The 26743-nt window shown below is 45.2% G+C and overlaps 1 protein-coding gene across 2 annotated transcripts in view; it reads left to right on the forward strand.

The window, feature by feature from the left end:
• The first annotated feature begins 18923 nt into the window (after nt 1–18923).
• Glis3 (GLIS family zinc finger 3) overlaps nt 18924–26743 on the forward strand; it is a 492950-nt gene continuing 485130 nt past the window's right edge. The window contains exon 1 of one of the 2 annotated variants that reach the window (XM_045157705.1): nt 18924–19005. The gene's annotated coding sequence lies outside the window, so the exon portion shown is untranslated. Of the gene's footprint in view, nt 19006–19324; nt 19343–26743 lie in introns of those variants that run through there. The other variant, XM_045157712.1, reaches the window with a different exon arrangement.

Raw genomic sequence — 26743 nt, forward strand, 5'->3', positions numbered from 1 at the left:
CAACAATCTTGGTACAGAAAAGGATTGAATTAAGATAATGGGCTGGGCGTGGTGGTGCACGCCTTTAATCCCAGCACTTGGGAGGCAGAGATAGGAGGATCACTGTGAGTTTGAGGCCATCCTGCGACCAGATAGTGAATTCCAGGTCAGCCTAAGCCAGAGTGAGACCCTACCTTGGAAAAAAAAAAAAGATATGGCTGAATGCTGCTACCTACAGTGATGTGTGGCTGTGGGTTGTGGACAATTACATGTAAATTTCAAAGCAGATTAAGCTGTTAAGGGGAGGGAGGGTAGTGGGTGAAGTTTAGGCATTAACTCTGTTTTATCATTTATTTATTTATTTATTTTGGTTTATCAAGGTAGGGCCTTGCTCTAGCCCAGGCTGACCTGGAATTCACTATGTACTCTCAGGCTGGCCTCAAACTCATAGTGATCCTCCTACCTCTGCTTCCCATGTGCTGAATTAAAGGCATGCTGTACCATGCCCAGCTGCCCTAACTCTGTTTTAGAAGGGTCTAAATTGGTTTAGAGGTTCTTGTAAAAAGAGGCCCATTCTATTTAATAAAAAAATACTCTCTGCTCTAAAACATTAGTAAGCAGAGGGTTTGTTATGTCTATGAAGGTATCACAGCCTGGTTGCGGTGTTTTGGGATGCTGATAGAAGTTTCAAGGCACCAGGATGCTAACAGCGATGCCCTGGAGGCTCTGGGCCAATCGTTCAGTTCTGAGTTCCTCTGATAGGTGACAGAATCACAGCCATTTGTCTGTCCATAAAAAGATTTGGAAAGTGCAGCAGAGGCTGACAGGATGGACTGACGGGCTTTGTTTCTGCCACCTGGACAATGCAGCCAAGACACATGACGTCAGGCATGAGAAAGACTGAGAGTCCCATCACCACCTTTCTTTCTCTGGTGGATTTAAAAGGTACCCGTGTTGAGTCCATGCACAGAAGAATGGAAAAGTCAAAGGATGGTGAGGGGAAAGAAGGGCATGTTCCTAATGCTGTCTCTCAGCGGTTTGTCTTTTGAGGGCTCCCATTTTCACCCTCAGTAGCACTTAATCCCTGGGAAAGTCCAGCCTTCTGGACCCTAAGAAACAAATTCCCATTAGACATAACCCTCCGTGTGGAGAAGGATCTCCAGGGTTACCTAGAGAGAAAGTGTTGCTTAGCCCAAAGATAGGGTGTCAGGTGCTAAGTCCATGCTTTTCACGGATGAGTCTGCTGGTTTTCCCCAGGGTCCTGTGAAGGAGGACTAGCACACACTCAGGAATGGTCCAGTGCTCCAGAGCCAAAGAGTGTCAGAGCTGAGATCTCAACCCAGGCTGGCCCACTCAAGTCAGTGCTCTTGTCCGTACTATACTCAGAACTTTCAATGGTGGCTCTGCAGAAGCTGCCAGAGCAATTATCTTGGGACTAGAGAAGACATGAAAGACACACAGCTGCCCTTTATCTTTAAAAATTTTTTTTATTAGTTTTGTATTCAGCAAATACAGTCAGTTTGGTACCATGATTAGGCTCATCTGCCCTTTATCTTAAACATGAGTGGTTATCTTGTACTGTAGTTGGAAGATGAGCCCCTACTTTCTTCTCCTTCCCCTTCCTCCATCTCTCTCACAGTCCCTTCTTCTCTTTCTTCTTCCCTTATTTTTTTAAACCAAAGACCACACAGTGTCATCAACATTCTAGACCACCTTGGTACCTCAGATAGAAAGGTAGTATTGAGCTATTGACCTTCAGGTCTGTGTGATGTGTAGATGTCATGTACAAACACCTTTTGTGTGGTGTGGACAAAGATTAGGAAATATGGCAGTGGAGGGGCAAGACACAGAGCCTGGCATAAAAAATACTGGATTGTGGGCTGAAGAGATGGCTTAGTGGATAAGCACTTGCCTGTGAAGCCTGAGAACATTGGTTCGATGCTCAATTCCCCAGGACCTATGTAAACCAGATGCACAAAGGGGCACCTGCCTCTGGAGTTCCTTTGCAGTGGCTGGAGGCCCTGCTGTGTCCATTCTCTCTCTCTGCTTCCTTCTCTCTCTGTCTGTCTGTTGCTTTCAAATAATAAACAAAAAATATTGGATTGTGAGTCCAAAATTCTTGATTTTAATTCTATTTCTGCTATTGATAACAACACAACAGTAGCTGGCATTTGAGTGCTTACAATGTGTCAAGTATATTCCAGTCATTTTGTGTTAAGTCATTGAATCCTCATGCCTATTTTATAAGTTCTAGTATCATTCTCACTTTACTGGGAAGAAATATTGAGGCACACAGAAGTTAAAACAACTTGTCAGAGGTCATAAGAACTAATAAATAGTTAGAAATTGATTAAATTCAGGCAGTCTGGCTAACAATATTATGATGTAATCCTGTCTTCTCTCTACTGACTGATTTATAACTGTGTCAATTTACCTTTCTGGGCTTTAGCTTTTCTCAATTATAAGTTTATATTTTAAAAAATATTTTATTTATTTATGAACAAGAAGGGACAAACACACACACACACACACACACACACACACACACAGAGAGAGAGAGAGCGAGAGAGGGAGAGAGAGAAAGAGAAGTGGGCATGCCAGGGCCTCTAGCCACGGCAAATGAACTCTAGATGCACGTGCCAACTTGGGCATCTGTCTTATGGGGATTCTGGGGCGCCAAACCTGAGTCCTTAGGCTTTGTAGGCCTTAACCACTAAGCCATCTCTCCAGCCCAAGTCTGTATTTTTAATGACTATCAAGGTTCAAGCCTGTGTGTGATACTATGGATCAGATAGAGATGGGAAAGGCCATGTACACAGGCTCTGGATGGCCCAGCCCACCGGAGGCAAAGTGCTAAGGAGAGGGACGTGCAGTTGAGGCTCTTTGCAAAGCTGTGGGAGAAAACAGTCTTAGAACTGGATCTGAGCTAGGAGGTGGCTCCAGAAGGACATCTTAGGCAGAGCGGAAGTTCAAAGTGTTGGGGCACTCTAGTAACTAAATTATTTTAACCGAAGAACAGCTTTGAGAAGAGTGTACTGCTTTAGAAGAAGATCTAGGTTCAAGCTGGAGGATCTGACAGTAGTATGTAAGTCAAAGCCATGAAGGCAGGAGACTGAAAAAGGCCAGCAGAAGAAAGAACCTGTGAGGGAGATTGAGGACCTCCGGGTGGATGGCCCTGCCAGGGAGAGGTGTGAAGGGGCTTAGCTGTCTGAGACATGGGGAAAACAGGAAGACAATGAGGAAGGAGTAAGGAGAGGGACAATGTGAGAACAATGGTTGAGTGAGAGGCCAGCCAAGGCAAACAAACAGTGATGAAAATCTCAAGCTACTATCCCTGCGGGCTGCGCAGCAGAACACATGGCCAGAGTGACAGGAGTGTGCAGCTGAGGCCCACAGTACAGGCCACCAGAGAAACATGGTGAGAGTCACCTACTGTGTGCCAGGTGCGCCCGCCCCCACCATTATCTCCAGTCAACAGAGGAGCCCTGGTGTACAGGTGAGTGGCTTTCATCCAAGAGGTGGCCAGCACAGTGCCAGCAGGAAGACTCTGAAGGCAAAAGGCCAGAATAAGGAAACACATCATTGTACATCTTGGACAAGCAATTGAATCATTTTGGGCCTCAGTGTGTGCTCGTGTAAGATGGGGACAATGTTGCCCCCTTCCTAGTGCTCTGAGGAGCAAATGAGTAAACACACAAACAGTGCCAGTCCTGAGCGAGTGCACAGGACGCATTAGCCAGTCCTTTCAGGGACTAGGCCTCTGGCGGGGAGATGAAACCTTTGGGCTTGGGCACGCAGCCAGCAGAGCCCAGATTCAAACCCAGGGTGGCCGGCTCCAGGACCGCCTTCAGTTTCAGGCTTTGTGCTGTTGTAAGGATGGGCCGGGGAGAGAGAAGCCAAGAGGATTGTGGGAGCAGAAAGTTAAGGTGGCAAGGAGGATGCACAGGAGGGGGAATCAGGAGAAATTTAGAAGATGAAACTAAAGAACTTTAAAAATCTTTTGTTTCCCCGACTATAAACTATCATCTTGCCACCTAACCATTACACCGGCTCCCATCATATAACAACTACTTCTAGACCTTACAAACAAAAAAGGGCATTATAGTGTCAGAGAAGGGTGTGTGTGTGTGGTGTGTGCTTGGTGTGTGGTACGTGCATGTAGTGTGTGTGTGGTGGACCCATCAGGAGTTCTGGAGAACCTTCTGCTCTACATGTCAGAATAAGGTTAAGGATTTTTTTTTTTTTGGTGTTAATTTTTTTACTGTATCATTTTTTAATTTACAACTTCTATACTTAGAGACCCCTTCCCCACGTTCCCCTTCACAACTCCACTCTCCATTATATCCTCTGTATGGTGGTTTGATGCAGGTGTCTCCATAAACTTAGGTGTTCTGGGTGCTAGGTTCCCCAGCTTATGGCAATTGGAAATTAATACCTCCTGGAAGTGGTGTATTGTTAGGGGTGGGCTTGTGGGTGTTAGAGCCAGTCTTCCCTTGCCAGTGTTTGGCGCATTCTCCTGTCCCTGTGGTCCATCTGATATTGACCAGGGAGTGATGTCCAACCTCTGCTCATGCCATCGTTTTCCCACCATCGTGGAGCTTCCCCCTCAAGCCTATAAGCCAAAATAAACCTCTTTTTCCCACAAACTGCTCTTGGTTGGGTGATTTCTACTAGCAATGTGAACCTGACTGCAACATCCTGCCTCTCTCCATTAATCTCTCTTTTATTTTGATGTCATCATCTTTTCCTCCTATTATGAGGGTCTTGTGAAGGCATTGCTAAGCACTGCGAGGTCATGGATATCGAGGCCAATTTATGTCTGGACAGTTGCATTGTAGGGAGCCATACCCTTCCTTTGGCTCTAGCATTCAGGATAAGGTTTTGATGCCCAAAGAAATACATCCCAGAACACAGCAAGAAAGTTCAATCTATAGATCCCTTAACTAAGAACTCTGAAAACATTTCTGGTTCAATTACTGAATCCTCTACCTCCTGTTTGTACAGAACCCCTCAAATACATTGATCTATAGAACAGGGATCCAAACCTCCAGCTATAGACTTCGAGTTTATTCAAAGATTCACCCTCAGGTGATCTGGGTACCCATAGTCATAGTTCATAACGATGCTGACACCATAGAAAAGTGCTTTGGGAACATTATGTCCTGATCATGTCTTCATTGTGATCCAAAAATTTCCACCAAGATCCAAGGGAGAGTAAGCCCAGGCTCATTGACAGTAAGTCCTTAGTGTTTCTGCTGCTCTCAAGATGGCTGCTGGGCTTCCTTATAAGGCTGGATCTGTATACACACACATACCACACCACACAACAAAACACAACACCATACCATACAACACCACACCACACCACACCACACTACATCACACATGCACACACACACATAAACACCACACCACACACATACACCACACACACATACTACACACACCACACACACCACACCACACTACATCACACATGCACACACTCACATACATAAACACCACACCACACACATACACCACACACATACACCACACACACACATACTACACACACCACACACACCACACCATACTACACCACACATGCACACACTCACACATACATACCACATCATACAAACACCACACACACCACACCCCACCACACACAAACACACACAAACACACACACACACATACACACACACACACACACACACACACACACACACAGAGCTATGGCAGCAAGGAGAGGGAGAACAAGTGAGATTCAACACTGAGTTTAGGTTGGCAAACAAGGTTCAGAAAGTCAGCAATGCCTCTGGGAAGGCAAGAGGAAGGCAGGTATCAGGTAGGCCTCCACAGATAGAAGGGGCCCACTGGGGTTCAATCACTTGCTAAATGACTTTCCAAGGTTTCTTTACCACTCATCCAATAGGAAGCTAGGTGAACCTGCCTAAGAACTCATTAGGATGTATAGGAGAGGGTTTCCATCAAATAGTCCCCTTTACTGTTCAATTATAATTTTATATTTTTGGGGGGTCACATTGAGTATATCAATAAGTAAAGGGCTCTTCTCCTCCACTGCCTATAAGTACATGTGAAATTATCATGCCAGCTTAATCTATTGTTGGAAATACTATTTTGGGTTGGCCCTGTGTGATGTGAAATGAAGAGAAGTGTGTAGCAGAATTCCAATATGGAAATTCAGACTTAAAACATACTCTGATGGTTTGGCATTCTCAGCATAAATTGGTCATAGTTTTCAACAACTTAGATCAAAGCCAAATGCTGTTTGCGTTCAGACGGTGATTCAGGAACCATGTCTTATTTGGTTCCTTTGAAAATAAAGCACAGACATTTTTTCATACCTTTGAGAGAAATCTTTTGGCTGCCAAACTTGTGTGTTGTAAATTTTATTGTACCCTCATACGGAAAGTTGTACATCTTGTCTCAAATGTCTCTTTCGGAATTGTCCCAGCATCCCTAAGCTGAGTTGCTTGTTGCGATGATGGTCTCCTGATGTAATGTGAAGAAGTGGGGGAAAGAAAGGCCAACTGGTAAAGATAAAAAATAAATGAGAGTAAATAAAACACATATGGAACTTCTACTTTGAGAGTGGAAATGGATATGAGTATATATGCAAATCAGCCATCCAAATAGAAATCTAGGCCGGGCCAGACTTAGGCACAATTATGAAGTGGCGACGTTTTCTTTCTGTGGTCTTTCATTCCTGACCTGGATATTTCCTCTTTTGCAGCCCATTCTCTGACTTTCTGTAACCTTGCTTAGAGAAAGTATCCTCTTGTGACCCCTAATTGAGGACTCCTCCCTATGTCACAAATTTCCTACCCCTTCTTGTGTTAGGAGCCCCTTTTGTATGAGCCTTGCTTGTAACAATCATTTAAATGACTAGGTTTTTGAAAATTTAGTCCCACATTGCCAATTCTTGACATTAGCTAACAGGTTATATACCTTTTAGCATTATTTTCTGATTTTGTTTTGTCTTCCTAATGGATTTTATTGAATGCTTCTGATGGAGAGAGCCGTGGATTCGATGAAGTGGGGAATCACGGGAGCGTGTCACAGCAAACCGTGGGTGTGTACACAGAAGGTTAAACAGTATCAAACAGGGAAACAACTGAAGAGACCATGTTTGCTGATTCTGTTAGATCTAGCGAATATTTTTATGGTATATTCTGTGCAAAAGACGCAGTTTTTTAAGCACCTGGTTCATTTACAGAACAGCACTCTAAGACAAGTGCTGCTACTGTATTTATTCTCCTTTTGCAAATGGAGAGACAAGCACTAGAAGGTTAAGGGGCTTCCCCAGGCTCACCCAGGCTTTTGTGGTAGAGCCAGGACTGGATCCCAGTAGTTTGGCTCCAGGATTTAGTTTCTTAAATCAACTCAATTCAGCCTCTCCAGGTGCCAAGTGGGCGACACAGACCAGGGCTCTTGACGTCAGGAGCCATTCTAGGTGAGCTAAAGAGGTCAAAGAGAGCCTCCCCACAGTGGTTCTTTACCCTGGCTGCCCATTAGAGCCACCTGAAAAGCTTCTAACTGGCCCCAATGCCCAGGCTCCATGGAGGCCGATTAAATCAGAAGCTCTTGGGAGGCCTGCCAACTACAGGACTAGCTTCTCCTGGTGTCCAAAGAGCAGCCAGCCCTGAGGACTCCTGAAGGGGACTGGCTGCTCAGAGTGGGGCCCAGCTCAGGCAGAGGGAGCATGGTGTTCAGGTGGGAGGGGGTGCAAGGGTCCCTGCTCTATATTCTCTGTTTTTCCTTCCTCTATCACCAGGCTCTGCCTAACCCTTTATCTTCCCTTCTATCTTGGCTCTCTGCTCTTGCTTTCTGTTCTTTCCTTCCTTCTCTGGCCCCCTCTCCTCTGTCATTACTTTTTCCATGCTCTTTCCTTCTTCCTTTTGCTCCTACTCTCGTTTCAGTGTCTCCTGCCCAGCCTCCTTTCAGATCATGGCCTCTTGGTCACTTCCCTCGGCACTGGCTGTCCTCCAACAAGTGTGCAGCAGTAGCTAAAAGCCCCCAGAAAAAAGTCATGGCGCTCAGTTACTGTGCTCCTGGAGGATTAAAAGGTCGAAGGGAGAAACACCTACTTCCCCAGTGCCACGGTTACATGAAACTCTCTCAGGGGACTCGTTCCGCTGTCTGTGCTCTGGCTCTGGGACTGAGGGGACAGAGGGGAATGGAAAGGATGTATGGGTTTATGGGTTTATGACTGCCATGACACACATTATAAACACACTATCTTAGCCAACACAACCTTGAATATCGTGGCTCTGTAGGCTAGCATCTGACACTGGTCTTAGTGTGCCAAGATCAAGGGGGCTGCAGGGCTGTTCCTTTCTAAAGTCTCCAGAGTGTGTTTCATCGCCTTTCCAGTTTCTGGAGGAGAGGCTGCCCACACCCCTTGGTTAATGATTGTTTTCTGTATCTTCAAAGCCAGGTGGCATCTCCGTGGCCCTACTTCCATGCAGCTAAGTCACTTTCTCTATTTTTTGCCTCCCTTGTGCACATTTAAGAACCCTTGTGATTACACTGGCTCACACCACTAATTAAGGATTAATTTTACCTGTTTTCAGGTGCATTGATTATCAACACTATTTCTCTTTGCAATCTTTTATTTTTCATTGAAGCAATTACATTTTTTTTTTTTTTTGTTGTTGTTGTAGGGCCTTACTCTGGTCCACGCTGATCTGGAATTAACTATGTAGTCTCAGGATGGCATTGAACTCATGGCAATTCTCCTACCTCTGCCTCCCAAGTGCTGGGATTAAAGGCATGCACCACCACACCCGGCTTGCAATTACCTTTTTATATTTTATTTATTTGCAAGGAGTGGGGAGGGAGTATATGTGCATTCCAGGGCCTCTGTCTATAGCAAATGAACTACAAATGATTGTGCCACTTTGTGCATCTAGCCTTATGTGGATACTGGGAAATTGAACCTAGATTATTAGACTTTTCAAGCAAACACCTTAACTGCAGCCATATTTCCAGCCCCTCCTTCTGCAATCTCAACGTCTCTTTTTGCTTTGTAACCTAACATGCTCACAGGTTCTAAGGGTTTCTTACATCGACATGTTTGGGGAGACAGTATCCTCCTTACTAAAGACTGTCTCAAAGATAAAGAGGAAATGGATATTACAGGCCATCCCATATAGATGAGGCAGCAAGCACAAAGGCTTAGAAGATTGGAGAGAGCATGTAAGAAGGTTTCTTCGTCCATTTCCTGTTGCTGCAGACTAAGAACTTTATAAATACTCAAGGTTTATTTAGCTCACTTTTCTGGAGGCCTAACATTGGCACTCATCTCTGGTATGGGGCTCAATACTGGAGAGGACTCTGTAGTCTCAAGGGGGTGCAGAGCATCATTCACATGGTGGGGCACAGCAAACTTGCTCTTTCTTTTCTTTTCTTTTTTTCCCCCTCTTCTTTGTTATATGTGGCGGTGTGTGTGTGGTATATGCAGATGGCATATATTCTAATGTGGCCAGTGTGCTAGGCTGTAGTGGTGACTGGAGGAGAATGTTCAGTGTTCCCCTCTATCACTTGCCCATCTATTTTTCCTTGCAATGAAGTCTTGATGATTCTGGAGCTTGCTATTTGTGAGCTTCAGCCTTTCTTCCCACCTGATTCTCTAGTCTCTGCTCCCTTGGGGTTACAGACAAGTGTGGCCACATCTGGCTGTTTACATGGGGTCCGGAGGTCTGAACTTGGTTGGTCAGATTCTCATGCTTGCGCAGGAAGCAAATATACCCTCTACACCATCTCTCCAGCCTCTTCCTTTTCTTAGAAAGTCATCACTGCATCCATGGCACCCCATTCTCACATCCTTACCTGAACTGAATTACTTCCCAAGGACTTCCATCCCTCATTGCTGTTAAACAATTAAATCTCAATATGAGTTTAGGGAGACAAACACTGAAAACCTGGCAGGAGATTTTTAAGGAGTTTCAAGACATTGTCCCTGGTGTTATCCCATATGTCATTATGTATGTAATGAATAAAATATATGTCATTACTAAATGTTACATAAAATTTATGTTAGCCACATATTTTAACAGTGTCTTGGACTAAGTTGTGTCCCTTGCTGTCCTATGCTCCAGCAAAGATCATGTGAAATGCAGCCAGAGAGACTGGGTTCTACTCTGTCCTTGGTCACTTATTAGCCCCAACCTGAGAGTCCTGAATGGTATCACTAATCTCAAGTCTTTTGCTCAGTGATAAATGTGAGCTCTTATCACTGCCATAACTAAACCGTGTCTGATACTGACCACATGTAACATGGTACCCTTTGTCTCTTCTCCATGTCTACTTCTTGCTGGAAAGGAAAAGAAAGCTGTGACAGGGAGAACATTCTTGACCTATGCAACCTGCTGAGATAGCATCATTAAGTTCAAATGGTCTAACTGCTGGGCCCTAAATTCAATCTAGAATCTAAGGACTGTCTGCCCCTGCTGCTTATGCCAGGTGATCTCTATAGCTACAGTTTTAAATGTCATTTAGTTATGAAACAGAAGACAGAAAAGCATGGGTGTGGGGAGGATGCTGGAGGATGAACTCAAACTTTCCAAGGTTGGATTAGCAACAAGACAGCAACCACAAAAATAAGTGGGATGCCATGACACCTGAGCAGACAGCTCTACAAGTTTCTTTTCTATTTCCAAATGCCATTCAGGAACAATCTTAGAAGCTGTGTTTTTATCTGGGAATGAGAAAAAGTCCAATTTCCATAGGAATTTTGGAATGCATATATTTCCTATTAGGAGCTAGGTTCTTGGGCAACATTTGTTAACCAGTAACTGGGAACATGCAGAAATAGCCTGGCTTTTCAAGGCAGTTGTCTGACAACCAAATGGATAAGCCACTCTAATCTGACCCCCAAAGGTTGGCCAGCTGGTCTGAAAGGGGGCATTGTGTAATTACAGGGGAAGTGGAATGTTCTTGCTTAACATTATACTATTGAAATGATAGGAGGGTCCCAAAAAGTTTTGCCTTGGGTAACTTAATTAAAAATAAATCTAGGCTACTATGATGCCACTAAAATATATAAGTATTTATTAGGTGAAGTTTGTCTTTCTTATTTTTATACCCTCCATGGTGGATTTAATATTTAGGTACTTTATAACTTGTTGTCATCCATTTAAAAAATAAAAGAGGGCTGTAGAGATGGCTTAATAGCTAAAGTGATTGCCTGTGAAGCTAAAAGATTCAGTTTTGATTCCCTAGTACCCATGTAAGCCAGATGCATAAGGTGGTGCATGCGTCTGGAGTCCATTTGCAGAGGCCCAGGTATGTCCATTCTCCCTCCTTCCTGCTTTGTCTCTCTCTCCCCCTTTGCCTCTTTCTCTCTCTCAAATAAATAAAGTTAAAGAAAATAGAAGAAATTTTCTGGTTCTCATAAAAGGGAATGTAGAGTGATAAGGTGGTGATCAGGGAGGGCTTCGCCATGGCTGGGGCCTGTTCTGTAACCCTCTCGACCTTGCCCTCACTGTCAGCTTCTCCTGCAGGCTAGGAGAAAGGCAGCTTTCCTTTCATCTGTCCAAGCACAAAGGAGGAGAGGCCAGACACCTGTCCAGAATCCACCAAAGAACTTTCCTCTTCACCTATCATTAGTTTAAACTGTTACATGTCTGGTCTTGAGCCAATCCTTGTGGGCTGAGGAATGCCCTTCATAGATTGGCTCAGGGCCATGTATGAGCCATTCATTTCAATGAGGAAAATGGAATTTCTCTTAGAATCTGCAAGCCTGTATTTGGGCTGAAGTTGGAATTAGGGATAGGGTCAATTTCCTCTGATGCTCTTGCCTGTGCCTATTGTTACCAACAGAGGAAGCTCCTGGTCACATGCATGCCTACCAGTTGTTTAACTCCCATTCAATCTTTGCAGTGCCTTCGGCAGCAGAACTGAGGTCTCCAGTGGCTCAGGGACCAGCCCCTAGTCTCCCAACAAGTGGTGGAGTTGAGATTTCCAGGTTTTCAGATTCCAAAATCCACCTTTCTTCTAATAACCTGCTTGGACGAACAAATAAGTCTTTCATGGAGGCAGGTTTGCCTGACCCCCAAAAGTTAGAAAATATAGGATAGCATCCATAGATGATATGGGAGACAGTTTCTGTTTGAAGATGGGTCACTCCCATAAGAACTGGGTGACACTAGGAAAGTGTTTCACCTCTCAGCCTCTGCTTCCTCATCTGTAAAATGGAAGCTATATTAGGTTCTACTTCATTGGGCTGTTGTAAGAACTGTGTGAGGCCATGCATTTAATGAACTTGGAACAATGCTCCAACCCTGAAGGAGGTCACACTTACCAAAGACAAGCCTGTTTTGAATAATGGACCTCAAAATCAGTCTTCACTGTACTACATCATTGGAAGAGGACAGAAGAGTGTGTAGATGTGAAGATCTCAGGATGAGGAAATGGCTCAGTGGTTAAAAGGCTCTACAGTCCTGCTGACTGGAGTTCAGATACCAGCCAGAGAACAAGTGGTACATGTGTCTGCAATTCCAACATGCCTTAAACAGTTGGAGGCAGAGTCAGGAAAATACTGAAGTTCAAGGTCATTCTAGCCTGGCCTGCTGGAAGCAAATATAAGAGAGATCCTGTCTCAAACAAGATGGAGAAGACTGATATCCTGAGATTATTCCTGACCTCCACACATGTACTGTGGCATGCATGTACTCATACATCTTACACACATATACCAAGTTAAGAAACCTCCTGATGTCTTCAACATCATGGGAATTTTAATTTTATTTATTTATTTTTTTGTGCTTTTTCGAGGTAGGGTCTCACTGTAGCCCAGGCTGACCTGGAATTCACTATGGTGTCTCAGGGTGGCCTTGAACTCATGGCAATCCTCCTACCTCTGCCTCCCAAGTGCTGGGATTAAAGGCGTGCGCCACCATGCCTGGCATCATGGGAATTTTAGATGTGCAGAACATTTTCAATTTTATTCAAACCTCCTTACAGGTGAGTCAGGGAACCATGAGTCTGAAAGGCTTGTCAAGTCACTTGAACTCCCTAATTCTATCCAAAACAAATTAGGAATTCTCAGTTATCCTGATGGGATTCCAGTGCTGCCTACTTCATTCCTTTCATTAAAACAAACAAACAAAAAAATCCACTTTCCTCTCTGTACCCTCATTCCTGATTTTTCTTCTCCCCATCTTTTTGTATGCATTTTCTTTTTAAGATAGAAGTCAAGGTATAATGTTAATGACCAGGTTCCCCTTGAGGAGCCAGTCAGTATTGTTAGATAGGAGAGACATCAGACTGGGCCAGGGGAGGGAAGGATTTCCTCTCAGTTCTAAGCACTATATAGACACTTTGAATTTTCTTCATCAGAGAAAAATAAAACAATAAAACTCCCATAAACAATCTGAAGAGCCTGGGAACATGGACAGAAAGGGACAGATGTTTAGACTCTCTTGTAGTATTGAAATGATCATGCCTGCACACAAAGGCAAGTTGCTAGTGATGTTTCCCATCCTGAAAATAGGGAGACGAGTCTTTCACTCCCTCATTAATGAGGCAATTCATTCTATCAGCATTAATCACTTTCAGTGTGCAGTATTGTACTACTGTTGGGCCATGAACAGCTTATAAAGAAAAGTAAGTTGCAGCCACTAGCAGACATTTATAGAAAGCAGTTATGGATAAGACAGCATCTTCTCGAAGTAATTAAATCCATAACACCATAAATAAGTGGCAGTATGGATATTGAGTGGTGAAGGAGTAACCAGTTGCCTGTTGAACATTGTATATGTCTATGATTTTTTTTATTTGGATAAACTCTTTGCAGATATGACTTGTAATATTCTAGGACATGACACATCTGTTTTTGTAGATTTTTAGATGTATCATAGGCTTATATAACACAGGAAGAAAAATTATTATTATTATAATTTTGATTTTTCGAGGTAGGGTCTCACTCTAGCCCAGGCTGACCTGGAACTCACTAGGTAGTTTCAGGGTGGCCTCAAACTCATGGTGATCTTCCTACCTCTGCTTCTCAAGTGCTGGGATTAAAGGCCTGTACCACCACACCTGGCAGGAAGAAAGATTAATCAAAAGAGGCTGAGAAATATTGTATTGTATAAAGTAAAATATTTATTTTTACCTGTCATCTTTGGAATGATGTATTTTAGACCACAGTTTTGACTTCAGAAAGGAAAAAAAATACGATGGTATGAAACTGATATATAATGAGAATTTGAACAACTGCATTACTGATGTGTAAAGGGAGTGTAGCCAACAGCTTCAGGCTCATTGAGATGAATTTCCAGACCAGCACAATTAGGGACAGAAGGGATTTATTGAAGCTTATAGATCCAAAGGAAGTTCCATAATGGCAGAAGAAGCTGGCCCTGCTTTTACAGGTCCAAAGAGAGAGAGAGAAAACCACAAACCAAAAGCCACACCACACCACACAGCACACTTCAGGTGGAAGTAGGCATTTTGCATATTTTTAGATCGGAATTTCAAACCCACCATCACATCTTAAGATTCACCTAGTGACACCTCCTCCAGCCACGTGGCTGCAGATCCAAACCACAAACTAATAGAACACTGAATACATTGGAGGCCATCTATTCAAACTACCACTGGGAGTCTGGGCCAACTGTATCTGTTGCAAGAGTAATGCAAGTTTTGTTAGCTTATCAAACATTGATAATATAATTTGAGATTTGCAACATTCCACTATTTGTACTATTCATTCAAGAAAGTAAAATGGAAAATTTCCATCTTACACATTTAGTTCTCCTCTTTAATTTGGCAAACACTAACTTTTTCCACTGTATTTCTACCTGAACTGGACTCTTGCCAGCTGTTATGAGTGTGAGTGAGTGTGTGTGTGTGTATTTTAATAGCTAGGCATGCTATTACTGGTGCCACGAGCTCAGTTTATCTGCCTTTGGGGTTCAGATTTGTTTCTCTCTATGGACACACCACAGGAGCCTGCTCTGATCATAGTTCTTTCAAAGTTTTATGAATGGATTACTGTGAGATCACTCAGACTGACATAAATAACAGTTCTCCTGAAGCCTTCTGGTCAGGGAGTGTTCTATAGCTGCAGTTGTGAGATTAAGGAGGCTGCACCAGACCTATGATTGTGTGCCCTCTCTCATGCTGACCTCCTCCACTCGGAATGGTTGCCCATGCTCACTACTTCTTTGCTTCTTTGAAGAGCAGCACAATCAGCCAGACCACTCCATGCCATGCTGGAGGAAGTCATTTCTGCCTCTTTCACCCTCCCTGCATTCTGAATTGTGCTCATCCAACTTGGATTATAAGATGCCAAGAATTTTAAACACTTGGTTAATCTTCACTGACAACTGGATTTAGGTTCTCCTATAAGGTCAACCTCTCAGTGTGACTGTGAGGGTGTTTCCAGAGAGTTTGACTGAATGTGGGCCACATCCTCTCATGGCTTGGGAACCTTGGGCTGAATAAAAAGGACAAAAAAAAAAAAAAAAAAAAAAAAAAAAACAACAACCAGAGGAACAGCATTTATCTCTGTATTTTCCACCATGATGGACTGTACCCTCAAGCTGTGAAACAAAGTAAGCCCTTTCTTCAAGTTGCTCTTGTCAGGTATTTTGTCACAGCCATGATAGAAATAACTAAGATAATTTGCAATATTCTTTGTACATATCCATGGAGAATACCCAGTTATTTTGTAGGCCACTAATGTTACAACAACTCGGGGTTTCTGGACTGGTATACCCGGCTGTGTCTGTAGTTGTCCTTAACTGTTTACTGACTGTCACTGTCTTTGGACTACTAATGGCCATCCCATTGCTTTGAGGAAAGACAAAATGATATATGCAAGTGTCTTGAGGTTTTAGGTATCTTGTGCACTGGGCAAAGGCTTTAAGTGACACCTTGTGATATATAGTGCTTGCAAGTGTTAATTCCGCTAGTGTCAGTAGTTGGACAGAGTGAGCACTCCCTGAATATTTCTCAAGAGAATGACAAGTGGACTGGAGCTGGCAACAGGGTGCTGCCCGCTGAGTCAGCTGTCCTGAGTCAGCACTTGAGGTACATTCAGCATGGGTCTCTAGAGAGGGAGGATGATGGCTGGGCTGCGGTTCCCACCTCTCTGGCTGAAAGGCTGCCAGGCATGCTTCCTAAGCATGATGAAGAGCTCGCAGGAATGGAAGAGCGTAATTTCTGAGCATTTTTACTTCCGTACCTACTGCTTCTCATGCCTCCTCCAACCCTGACCAGTTTGGTTTAGAAGTGGCACTGATATCATTTTGAGTCACTCCAGGGCTGTGTTGGTAGCACTGCATGTTTCACTGTAAGTCTTGGAACATAAGGACATTGCAGATCTATGTTCTCCTCCTACCCTCCCATCCAACCAATGCACTGTGTCTGTTTAGTGCAAATGTACTGAGAACGTTAGAGACTTGTAAAACTACCACCATACCATTCCTGCTCTTGGGCTCAGATAAATGAAGAGAATTTGGGGATCTCTAGGTTAAGGATTCATAACTTTCCCAAGGTTTTATTTCCAGGAGACACAGATTAAAGTAGCGTGTAGTATTTTTTTTTTCCTCTTGTAACTATGCCATTCCCACTCAGTGCAAAGGTTCATCAGTTTCTGTAAATCCCCAGAATGGCATTCATTATCCCATGCATCAAACTGCTGCATTTCAGTGCTATTTGAGGGATTTAGGAAAACTTTTATTTTACCCTTTTTTATTTTCCCTCTTCCTTCCTCCTCCTCTCCCTGCTTCTCCTCTTCCTTCTTGTTCAGCCTCCGCTCTGGCTTGATTGGTGCCTGGAAACAGTTGTACAGCACAAGAGTGTGATGAGCAGAATTTCCCGTGATGCTTTGGAGTTCCCATCTTGCTTTGCTCCTGGAGGTTGGAGTTAATGAAGAGGAGTTTTTATGTGCATGTCAGGCATGTTGCAATAACTAGCCACAATGGAATAATCATGGCAATTTCCACCATTTGGTTTCTTTGTCTTTGTGATGTTGCTGCATGCTTCATTTTATGAGTGTTTTTTTCTTATGTGTGGTTGGACCCACTGATTGCCATAACAGGCTGGGGCACTTTTATTTATTTAAAAGGAGACGGAGAACAGAGAGAAACAGAAAATTGACAGGATGACATATCGTAGCACATATTTTCTTCCCTCTACTTCTGCTGACAGATATCCTGGTGATTAATAATTCTGATGAGTCTGTGTTCCAAAGAAACAAAGATTACAATAAGACACAAGAAAAACTATTGTGAAAACAGTTTCTCTCAGTGATGTTACTTATTATCATGGGCAATGACCAAAAGACCAAGGGTGGTAAGTGTTTCTGCTGAAAGAAGATACATGAAGACTGCCAACAACCGTTTGGGTTTGCTTTTCTGGGCTAAGCCATTTGAGTCTGATCATAACATGTATTCCAATGTTCCTTTATACTGAGAGAGAGCAGGACAGATTCTGAGGACTGTTGGAATTCTAAGTGTCTGTGGCATCCTTCCTTTAATCCACCAGGAGGAATGAGACTCAGGACCCAAAAGCCTAAGGACGATGTTGTGTGCCTTACCTAACTCAATACCAAGAAGGAAGTCTTTACCCTTGGTGACATTACATAGGGGGCTCTATGAACAGACGTTCTGGTGACAGAGCTTCTGAGGGCTCTGCACAATGCAAACACGGGGGTTACAACTTGTCCATGGAGCTGTGGCGATGCTAAGTTATTAAGGAGGAAGCACCACTGTATAGATACGAAACATCTGCAATGAAGGCACTTCTAATCCTAGCCGCTGGTGTTGTGTGTATGCCCTGGCCACACCTCCCTCACCGTCCTCTCTTCTGTCTACGGCCTGAAAGGATGTCAAAGCATCTTGCCAGTTCTGAAACTGTTCCGAGAGAGCATCAGGTCCCATATATTAAACTGTTGCGCCATTTTTCACTTTGTTGTTTCTGCTCTTTCCCTTTCAGGATTTTCTCTCTTGTCCTTTGATTTGACATTAAGTCCCGTGGAAACGCTGACACGTCTTCACCTTAAAACAAAACAAAAAGACACCCAAAACAAACAGAACAACAACTCAACTCGCTAAGTCTAGAAAGAAGGTGAATTATGTCCCTGCTGTTACTCCACTCCAAAGTTTTGGTTCCCTGGCGTAAGGGAAGGAGGCTGTGTGTGAATGCGTGCAGAGGGAGACACAAGCTCGGCCTTGGAATTGGCCAGCCTGGTGACCAGGGAGCCCGCCCCCATCCCTCCCCGCCCCCTCGGGCGCTCGCACTCAGGAAGCAGCTGGCTGCGGGCCGGCCCTCGCGGCTGCACACACATCCACACGGCTCGCGGGGCAGCCTCCCTCCTCCCTCGCTCCGTCCCTCTCCCCCTTCCCCTCTCGCTGCAGCCGCGTCCCCACTGCGCCACCCGGGCGGCCCAGAGCGCGGCGCGCACGGGCACCCACCGGCGCCGGGGGCCCGCGCTCCTCGGGTACGCGACAGGCCCCAAGTCCAGGCTCGTCCGGACGCTTTCCAGACGGGGACCCGCCGGCTCCATCAGCTTGCATCCCGAGCCCGAGCCCCCCTCCACGCCCCCCCCCCCCACGCATCTCGGTGACTCGGGGCGAGGATGAGCCGGACGGGAGAGACACAAAGTCGCAAGTCAACTTTGTCAAAACATTCTTGACGTGTGGACCGCGTGTAGTGGGGACCAGGAGCTGATGCCGAGGGTCCGGCCGCTCCCCACCGGCCTCCTCCTTCTCCTCCTCCTCCTCGCCCGGCCGCCGCTGCCCTCGCCGGCGCGCGCGCGCTCCGGGCGCTCGGGCCGGGTTTCCGCGCTCCGGCCGCCGCCGGCGCGGATGCGAATTCGCGTTTCCGACGGAGGCAGAGTCCGCGCGGCGCGCTGAAGGCGGCCGCGAGCCCCGAGACAATCCTCGCCCGCGCGCTGCGGTGCGCCGCGCTGCGGGACGGTCCGCTGTCACTGGCCCCGGCCGGCCTGGGGAGGGAGGCCCGGGGTGCCCGAGACACCCAGCTTTGTTGTGGAAATCCGGTTACCTGGTAAGTGGATGCCATAGGAACTTTGTGCGCGGCGGGCGAGAGAGGGACGGGAGGAAGGAGGCGCTCGGGGAGTGCGGGGGCGGCGGAGCGAGCTCACAGACAGCAAACTCGGGAGTCGCAAGAGTTTGGACTCGCCGGGTCGGTGGCGTCCGCGCGGGAGTGGGGGGACCCGCGCACCCCGCCCCCTCGCCCCCTAGACGCGAAGGTTCTCTAGAGACCCCAGTATACCTTGCTGAGAGAGCCGCACGCAGCGAGCCATCAGCTGGTTGTCAGTTGTAAGTGTGTAAAAGACTGGAAACAGCAAGGTGTTAAAAGTTTATCGCTTCTGAAGCTACAGGTTCGGAGCGTTGGGAGTTGGGGAGCGAGGAGGGCGTTTAGGGAGAGGTGCTGGCGCGGGGAGGGGGACACTGCGCCCACCCCGGGGCTCTCAGCGAAGGGAAACTCGCGAGGAGAAGTGGGACTCGATGGAGGTGACCACACACCGGACGCCTTTGGCGCACACTCGGGACTCTGGTTGCCTTTTTAGCTTGCACGTGCTTGTGGAATTGCACGAAGGTCGTTTCCCACTGTCCAGTCTCATCCAGGCGGGTGTCCCCATTGTTCTGGGAGGGCCTCGGGTTTGGAGCGCGGGGGGGGTGGGGCGGGTGCGCTGGGGACGGGTTGGGACACAGATCCCACGACCCGCAGCAACCAGGTCTGTGAGTATAACCGCCCACGCCGCGGATGCGCGCACACGCAGTCGGACATCAACACTCCCCGCCGCCCGCAGACTTCGTCACCTCGCGTTTACATTTTTTTAATGGGATCCGACAAAATGTCAGCACTGTTTGGAAAATGTCTCAGTCTCGGGGGCCACTTTGTCCTGCTCAAGGCTCCTGTCCCTATAAATGACCCTGTGTATATTTTTGAAGTCGGCGGCTCCGGGGCGCCCCCCCCACCGTCCCCCGCTTTCTGGAAAGCGTGAGTGAGCTCTCTCCTAGACACACACCTTGCCCCAGCGAGCGAGAGACTCCTCCAAGTTACTCACTGCAGCTGACAAGTCACCTCGGAGACGACGAAGTCACCCAAGTGTCTGGAAATCTTGGCCCTGGCGGATTTGTCATCCTATGGATGATTCAATTAGGCACTTTTGGGGAAAGGTTTCAGGCTCCGTAGGTCGCGACCTCGGACTTGGGTAGGAGTGTTTTGGGAGGCGACGGGCGGAGGAGTGTGAGTTGGGTGGGGGAGGGACTCGAGCGAGCGCGGCGACAGAGTTGCGACTCCCTGGGGCTCCCGCGGGCCGGACAGGGCGTGCGGGTCTCCGCCGCCCCGGCTCCGTAGCTGGCGGCCCACAGCGGCGCCTTTCCAGCCCCCGACGTGCTCGGGCCGGGCTTGCACAACAGGAAGCCGGCACGAGTTTGTTTGGTTTTGCTCCGTCCGCTTGCTGGTTGGCTGGCTGACCCGCCAGGGTGAGGGGCGGAGGCGGACCGCGAGCGACCAGGTCGCCGCCGTGCGCTCGGTGACGGAGCCTGTCTCCTCCGCCTGGGACCGGCCCCTCGATCGGCTCCGGGGAGCCAGGACCCCTGCGGACCAAACGAAGTGTGTGTGGGGGGGGCGAGGATCCCCGCGGGGTTGTGTGCCCGCGGCCTGGAGCCACGCCTCTCTCCCCAGCCTCGCGTCCAGCCAGCACCCTCTTTGGATCCTCTGCTTTGTACACCTCTTCTCTGGGCACAAGCTTGGTACCTTCCGGACTAGAGGGTAGGGGAGCAGGGGTTCCCCATTCCCGCAATTAGGACCCTCTGACTGCGGGGACCAGCTCGTTCTTAACCCCTGCAGTGCCTCCATCTTAGAACTTGAGCATCCGCACAGAGTTTGGGGCTCCAGGCCCCCCCCCCCCCGACTTGGTGAGGAGCGGCGAGTTGTGCAGCTCCCTCCAGTGGACCAGTTCCCCTTAGGTTATGGGACTGGAATCCCCATTACAAACTTTTGCAGCTACAGGGGACTTGGCAGATCACTTACAGATGGGGAAACATACACAGAGACTTCAGTCCTACCCCCAACCCCCAAGACCTGACAGCCAACCATCACACCCAGGACAGTCAGGGTGTCCAGTTCTTAGGTTCGAAGGTGAACCCAAGACAAAGGCAGTCTATCCTGTCTTCTCTGAAGCTTTCATGAGTCACGATTTCTGGCTTGGGAGGTGGCCAGTCTCTGTTTCCCCTATGTGTCTTCCCCACCGAACTGGACTTCACTTTTTAGAGTAAATTGGAAAACTTTTCTTTTGTCAAAAAACTGGATGTGTGTTAGTTTACTCCCTTTGGTTCAAGTTTGCTGACAGCGAGGCTGAGAAGCAGGTGCACCCTGCAAGCTCCCCAAAACAGACAGACAGACAGACAAAAACCACGAAACAATGGGGTTGTGCTCAGAAACTTTGAAGCAATCTGCAGACGACGGACATGAGTGAGATGATAGGCTACGTGTTTTTTTTTTTTCCCTTAAGAACTGTTGAAGTTTAAGTATTATACTTAAATGCACTACAGTTTTCATTTGGAGTAACTCCAACTTCTTTGAAAGGAAGTGGGCCTTATTTTCAAAACACCGGTTTTTATTGGCAGTTCGCTAATTTCCTTTCTTTCTTTCTTTCTTTTTTTTTTCTTGCCGGAAGAATTCAGCCTTTCTTAAGTGTGAGTAGTTAATTCTGTCTGCTGCTGGGATAACGCCCTTTCTTCTTGATTTACCTGAGCCTGTTCTGGGCGAGCATCCTTTCTCCAATTCATTGATTCCACCAAAGTTCCTTTGTAGTTAGGTTATTCGTGGTTGAATACTTGGGGTTGCTTGGTTTGCTTGGGAAGAAGTGATCCTTATTCCAAATAGGAGATAACGTTCTTTTGATAGATTCCGACGTCTTGAAATTTTTACTGGGTCAGACATAATAAGGAGGGTTAAGTAAAATGAAATTAATGTTTTCCATCAGCTCTGCTCACATTTATGTGGCAAAAGTAGTCTTCACATAGTTTCAGAAGAGAGCTTATTGTTCCCTCACCCCCCCCACCCCAAATTCTTTCCTGCTAGTAAATTGTCAGGACATTCTTTCTGCATTGTCCCTCTCCTATCATAGTTATTGATCTTTGGAAGTGGAATGTTAGTTTGCAATTCTCCCAAGAGGTTTTGAAGGAGATAATTCAGGAAGTGGCATCTGTGTGCACTGTCATCTCTGGAGAAGTCGTTTCCTGTGTTTTTGTAATTATTTTCTGTAGAGAATGTTATATTATGTAAAAAAAAAAAAGGAAATACAAGCTTGACTTTTTAAATATTTTGGGGGGTGGGGTTGAGGTAGGGTCTTCACTCTGGCCCACGCTGACCTGGAATTCACTATGTAGTCTCAGGGTAGCTTTGAACTCATGGTGATCCTCCTACCTCTGCCTCTGGAGTCCTGGGATTAAAGGCATGCACCACCACGCCTACTCTGGCTCAGGCTTGACTTTTTAAAGTTTGGTTGGTTTATAGACTCAATCAGGGTTGGAAGAAAAGGCACACAAAGAAGTCTTTGCAATGAAAAATAACAAGATGGTGCCTTTCTTCTAAGGAGGAGACAAAACAATGCCATTATGATATTAACATGGTTGAATTAAAAGATGCCCAAGTTCCAAGTCTTCCTAGTTTACCATTTACTTAGAGTTGGTACAGAGGCCAATGTTTATTGAGAGAGAATTTCTTTATAGAAGAGCACATCTGTCAATTTCACAAACTGAACACACCTGTGGAACTAGCATCTGGATTAGGAAACAGCATTAGCATCCGCATCAGAACACATCTTATGGGCCATTCCCATAAGCATAATAGTTTTTTAGTAAGTCAAATAATTTGGATTACCCTTAAAATGTGATGAGAACAGTTTGGCTTAGAGAAATTAGTTGGCCAGGCATTACTTAATATTATCAACCTAAAGAAAAATACCAATGAAATAGAAGCCATGTTTGCCCCTGGTGACATGTCTGGTGGAACGCTAGCACAGGCGAGGCACTCCTGTGATGACAGCCAGAAGACACTGGCAGTGCCTGTGTGAGGGCCCACCCCAGCAGCAAAAGCAGATTGGTCTCAGTACTGAGCTGACTCTCTGTTTTACAACTTTTAGCTACGATTTTTTATTGATCATCAGCCTGTCAAGATTAAGACAAGAGTATTGTGAATTAAGACAAGAATATTGTACCTATCCAGAAGATGGAATACAACTTCTATGTTTCCTTTTTTTCTTACTAGAATATTCATGAGGAATAGGGCTGGGGAGCATTCAGCTTTAACTAAACTGGTTGCAGAGGTCACAAATCATGACATATATTACTTATACTATATTTATACAGACAATAAGTGACAAATGTGGGGTGCAATATATTTTACTTCTGCTATGTTTTCTGTACAAAATGAATAAAATAAATATAATAAATGTATACAAGTATGTGAATATGGTGTTGAAATATATGTATGAGAGGCAGAGATAGATGGATCTCTGGGGCTCCCTAGCCAGCCAGTTTAGTCTACCTGGAAAGTTCCAGGCCAATTAGAGATCCTCTCAAAAAGTGGACTTTTCCTGAGGAGCAACACCCAGGGTTGTCCACTGCCATCCATATGCACAAACACACATGTTTATGCACATACACTCACACACATACACATACATTCTTAGGAAAATAAGCATAAATTAAATGTGAGAAGTATAAAATACAGAAGAACAATATAAAACAATCTGTGTAAGTACAAGAGCTAGGAAGAGTTCAAAGATCAATTAGATGTGACCCCAAAGCTTAATGAAACGAGAATTTAGACAGGCAGATGAAATAGGCAAATAGCTATAATGCCATGTTAGAATGGTGGGGGTTTTATTTTTTATTTTATTTTTTTTAAATTTTATTTATTTATTTATTTGAGAGCGACAGACACAGAGAGAAAGACAGAGGGATAGAGAGAGAATGGGCACGCCAGGGCTTCCAGCCTCTGCAAAGGAACTCCAGACGCGTGCGCCCCCTTGTGCATCTGGCTAACGTGGGACCTGGGGAACCGATCCTTGAACCGGGGCCCTTAGGCTTCACAGGCAAGCGCTTAACCGCTAAGCCATCTCTCCAGCCCTGGTGGGGGTTTTAAGAGACAAGTGTGAAGACTGATATATGGAGCACTTATTGGATCCTTTCATGTACCAGGAGCTGTGCTAGGCCTGAGCCATGCATTTGGGCTCATTCGCTGTTGCATCATATCACGAACTGTGCGTTACAGTATAGTTATCCATTTTATAGAACAGGGACATGGAGACTAGGAAAAATCAAGGAGGGCATAAAGTGAATATGAGATAAGAGGAAAAAAAGGTGGAAAGAGAGGCCACATTATGGAGGTAGATTAAGACAGTGTATGGGATGGCTAAAACACAACAGCCTGATCATGTTCAGTTTGGGAAACAAAATAAAGGGGTTTGTCTGTAAAGCTTAGCTCTCTAAGACTCCACAAGTATCTGAGGACAGACTTGAGCTTGAGAAAGTGGCCTGGCCCTTCTTGTCTGATGTGATCTCTAAGCCAGGAACATGAAAGGCTATATGTTCCTTCAGGGGCAGCAAGCCCTACTGAAATGCAGATGAGCAGATAGGCTTATGGCACAAGATCCGACCCTGTTCTGGGCTCCCAGATAAAGTGATCCGACTTTCGGAACTTCAGTGGTATCTGCAGTTCTGAGTCAGAACTAGCTATGAAGTTTCATTTCTGGGCCTGCTCAGTACTGTACACAGAAAACCAGCAGAGGCCAGTGCTAAGTATGACTTTTTGTTATTTTTGTGTGTGAAGAAGTAGATTAATGTTTTCCCAACCTTTTCAGCATGACCAATAAGTTCCACTTCTGTCTGTAACTTGGCTGAGTCATTCATGAAGGTTGAAAAAAATTTTCAATAAATATGTTGTCATGTTGATTAAGGGTCTAGTCATTGTTGTGGATGTTCATACTTTCACCCTGACGTCAGTAACATAATTTAACTTGTATAAAACTTCTGTCTACCAAGGACTAAAAATAGTCATGTTGGTCATTTTTAAGTATAACTATACTGAAGGAAAGAAATCACTCAGTTACACGTGTGATAGACATTCTTTTGCATGTTTAGCCATTTGGTTTGAATGATAAAGTCTATCTCTAGAATCTTTCATGGGTAGGTGTTTCTTAACCTTTCTTACCTGTGATTTTAGCTTTGCTTTTTTATTCATGTGAACTGAGCAGTAAATATAGATGAAATGACAAAGTATAGTCTTTGCATTTTGGCACAGTTCACTACGTATGTATGAGGATGGGACTTTCTTTCTTTTCTTTTTCAAAGAAAAATTCTCCTGCTAATTACTTGGCTTTTACATTTTTTGAAGAAGTCTTTGTGTCCCAAACGATGGCCATGTGGCACTTACTTTTTTTTGTGATGAAGGTAATTAATACAGGGGTGACATCATAGGGGATGTGCTCATTTTTTCCATTTCAGAGTTTTCACCTCTGATAGTTAACTCATACTAAGAATACATTTTGAAAGGCTTGGTTCTCAATGACTGAGACGTGTAACGTTTGACTGCTTGTGCACTTTGGTTTGTTCAGAGCTGGGCTTTATTTCAGGGATGGGCACTGGCCCCTGCAATGAAGAAGACAAGCAGATTGTCAGTTATTTTGATATTGAGCCTGTTAGTCAGTTTGATCTGTTGTCATTTATTTATCAAATTTACAGTGACAGGTAGCAGTGGTAAAAATGGAGCCTTGCATTATTTTTAAGTTTTATTTATTTATTTACACATGCATATGGGTGTGCCATGGTCTCTTGCCACCACCAATGAATTCATGTGCCACATTGCATTGGGCTTTACATGGGTGCTGGGGAATCATAGGCAGGCTTTGCATGCTAGTGCCTATAACTACTGAGCATCTCCCCAGCCCAGCTTTGCATTATTTATCCTTCATAAATAAAGCTAAAATAAAAGGGTAAAAATTTCAGAAACTTTCTTCATTACAACTATACTTAGGCATTTATTTTACTTTGATTCTTTAAATCTGGCACTGACCATAGCTGTCATTTGGGTAGGCAAAGAGTCCAAATGCTTTGATAACACTAGCATTTATTCTTTTCATCTGTGACCTACCATAAAATATCATTTTTATCTTATCCAAACATACTGTCTGCATACAGACATGTACACCCACAGAGAAATGAAGTAAAACAAATCTTGACCATTAAAACATTTGATGTACTCTGATAGCTTCCATTTTATTCTAGTCTGTTCTGTTTCATAAAAAAATGTTTTCCTTGTTGAGCAATTGATATCATGGGCCATCAGTGAATGGTAGCCTACTTTGGGAAACACTGCTTTATAAAGAGTATTTCAGCCGGGCGTGGTGGCACACGCCTTTAATCCCAGCACTTGAGGGGCAGAAGTGGGAGGATCAACTACAGTTCGAGGCCACCCTGAGATTACATAGTGAATTCCAGGTCAGCATGGGCTAGAGTAAGACCCTACCTTGAAAAAGCACACACACACACACACACGCACGCACACATACACAAAGAGTACTCCATTAACCATAGGTCTCAGAACTGAGAGCATGTTTATGGCAGGGCTGGGCCGAACCATGGCTTTTTTTCTGAACTTAACAGTTTGTCTCAAAAAGCAATCTGAGTTTTACATCATTCTCCTTTTGTATGATTTTTTTTTTCCCCCTGACTTATCCATTTCGGTAGGACCACAGCTTTCTGGA

This window comes from Jaculus jaculus, chromosome 1, assembly GCF_020740685.1.
Source record: "Jaculus jaculus isolate mJacJac1 chromosome 1, mJacJac1.mat.Y.cur, whole genome shotgun sequence".
NCBI classification, from domain to species: domain Eukaryota; kingdom Metazoa; phylum Chordata; class Mammalia; order Rodentia; family Dipodidae; genus Jaculus; species Jaculus jaculus.